The sequence below is a fragment of the Boleophthalmus pectinirostris genome, unplaced genomic scaffold (genome assembly GCF_026225935.1).
Source record: "Boleophthalmus pectinirostris isolate CB_2022bp ecotype Guang Dong unplaced genomic scaffold, ASM2622593v1 HiC_scaffold_12, whole genome shotgun sequence".
Taxonomy (NCBI): Eukaryota; Metazoa; Chordata; class Actinopteri; order Gobiiformes; family Gobiidae; genus Boleophthalmus; species Boleophthalmus pectinirostris.
The window spans coordinates 40,591,951-40,594,450 of NW_026571018.1; the positions used below are offsets into that span (position 1 = coordinate 40,591,951).

Genomic DNA, 2,500 nt, shown 5'->3' on the forward strand with positions numbered 1-2,500 from the left:
AAACCTGGCCCCGCCCCCTCACATGGCCCCGCCCTCTCGCCTGGCCCCGCCCCCATGGCGTCTCGTCTCCATGGAGACAGAAAAGTTAAATACTGTGGAACATTCAGGAAAAGCAATAAAAAACCTGAAACCCCAGAAAAGTTACACTGGGAGTTGGGGGGGGGGGGGTAAGTGTGTCAGCCGTGGGTGGAGCTGTTGTTCACACAGTCTCTTGTCCTTGGGGCCCCTGGAGGCGTCGTTGGGCCCCTGAGCGGGTCCTGGGCCGGGTGTAAGACGAGCCTGTGGGTGGGGCCCGTGGGGACGGTGGAAAGAAAAGCCCCTGAGGGAAGGTCAGGACAGCGGCCCTGCAGTTCATCCACCTGTAAAAACTGCTTTTGTTTGGTTTGTTCGACTCCACCTGACGAGTCGCACAAAACCAAATCAAAGTTTTAGTTTGGAAAAGAAACGTGACACGAACACGAAGTCTAAACCCAAAACCCAAAACCCCAAACTCAAAACCCTAAACTCAAAACCAAAACAACCCAAACCCAAAACCCAAAACCCTAAACTCAAAACCAAAACCCTAAACCCAAAAAACCCAAAACCCTAAACTCAAAACCAAAACCCTAAAACCCTAAAACCCAAAACCTAAACCCGTCTAAACAGTTTTTTTTCGGTTATTTACACTGAACTTAAATCTGCTGTTTTATAAAGTATATAAAGTTTCCTGTGAACAAAAACTCTGCTGCTCGTCTCTTTGTTTCTTTCACACGTTGGAGTAAATCTTTATCATGAGTCTGTATCCAAAACTCCACACGCTCTGCTCCACCTCGTGATGTCATCAAGTCAGAGTTTTCATGAACGCTGCAAAAAATTTAATCTAACCAAGTTCAGACGACTTGAATTAAATTAGAATTTCATCCTGATTTGTAGTAAAATGATCTGCAGAGGAACAAAACTTTTTATAGTTAAAATACAAAAAACACGTCTTGTTCAATAGTTTTTTCCTTTTCGTTTGAGTTCAGTCGTACGACGAGTATAAGAGTCAGATAAAAAAAACAAAAAAACACGCTGGCGCTACGAGAATAAAGTCGTAATATTATGAGAATAAAGTCGAAGCCAGAAAAAGTCGCAATTTTATGACAATAAAGTCGTAATAAAATCAAAGTCAAAGTGAAAAATGTGGCAGAAGAAAAACCTTGTTTTTCAATATAAAACCAAAAATAAGAAAAAGAACAATTTTCTTCATTATTTGCGCCTCCGAACTGAACCAGGACTGAACCAGGACTGAACCAGGACTAAACCAGGACTGAACCAGGACTGAACCAGGACTGAACCAGGACGAAACCAGGACTGAACCAGGACTAAACCAGGACTAAACCAGGACTGAACCAGGACTGAACCAGGACTGAACCAGGACTGAACCAGGACTAAACCAGGACTGAACCAGGACTGAACCAGGACTGAACCAGGACTGAATGAGGTCCGGGACCAGACTGGGACTGAGACCAGGACTTAGACAAGGACTGAGTCAGGGACCAAGACTGAGACTGGGATCAGACAAGAACTGAGACTGGGACTGAGACCGGGACCAGACCAGGACTGAAAACGGTTTAGTTCTGGTTTAGTCCTGGTTTAGACCTGGTTCAGTCCTGGTTCAGTCCCGCATCGCATTTTAAAGTCACAGAAACTCTGTTTCCCATTTCCATGACTTAAACCAGGACTAAACTAGGACTAAACCGTTTTCAGTCCTGGTCTGGTCCCGGTCTCAATCCTGGTCTTAGTTCTGGTTTGGTTCTGGACCTGATTTTGTCCTGATTCAGTCCTTGTTCAGTCGAACGAACGAATGATACACAGATTCTTCTCCTTTACAAAATGCTCCAAATTCGTTTCCAAATTTGTTTCTTACTTTAATCACAGAAATGTTGGTTTTTATCTTTAGTGCAGTAAGACTTATGTTTGTTTCTGTCGTGTTGTTGTTTCCGTAGCGACTCAGAACCGGCCGAGCGGCTTTGGGCTCATTTAAGTTTTGTTTGTTGCCGAGTCACAGTTCTGGAACGACCTCCGTCTGCGTGACCCCCGCCCCTGTGACCCCCGCCCTGTGACCTCCGCCCCTGTGACCCCCGCCCCTGTGACCCCCACCCGCGTGACCTCTGTGGCCGGACACACCGACCAGGAAGAACTTTGAAGAACGACTGAAAACAAAAAAACTGAAAACAAAGAAACAGGTCGGAGCGAAGAACAAAAGAGACCGAACTGCCCAAAGACACAAGAACAGCACAAGTTTGGACCAAGGAAATTTAAAAAGCCACTGAACCTGCTGAAGATTTACCCCAAACCCGAACCTGAATCCGAACAGTCCTCCAGAGCCAGTGGCTCCCGGCGGGTCACAGGGAGCAGGTGTGGAGCGGTGGCCGGCGGGTCGACCGACAGACTGACCATTTCCTTTTCTCGAGACATGGCAGTGCCCGGCGTGTCAGGTGGGGGCGGGGTCTGCGCTCGCCGGTGCCAGGTGGGGGCG

General features: G+C 47.2%; 2 protein-coding genes across 2 annotated transcripts in view; both read right to left on the minus strand.

Annotated features, from left to right (window-relative positions):
• Positions 1 to 8, minus strand: part of kcnj15 (potassium inwardly rectifying channel subfamily J member 15) — a 6,213-nt gene extending 6,205 nt beyond the window's left edge. Inside the window, exon 1 of the mRNA XM_020931568.2 lies at positions 1 to 8. This exon is cut by the window's left edge and continues 125 nt beyond it. The gene's annotated coding sequence lies outside the window, so the exon portion shown is untranslated.
• A 1,889-nt stretch (positions 9 to 1,897) lies between these two features.
• Positions 1,898 to 2,500, minus strand: part of smg8 (SMG8 nonsense mediated mRNA decay factor) — a 7,835-nt gene continuing 7,232 nt past the window's right edge. Inside the window, 1 exon segment of the mRNA XM_055148295.1 lies at positions 1,898 to 2,500. This exon segment is cut by the window's right edge and continues 512 nt beyond it. The gene's annotated coding sequence lies outside the window, so the exon portion shown is untranslated.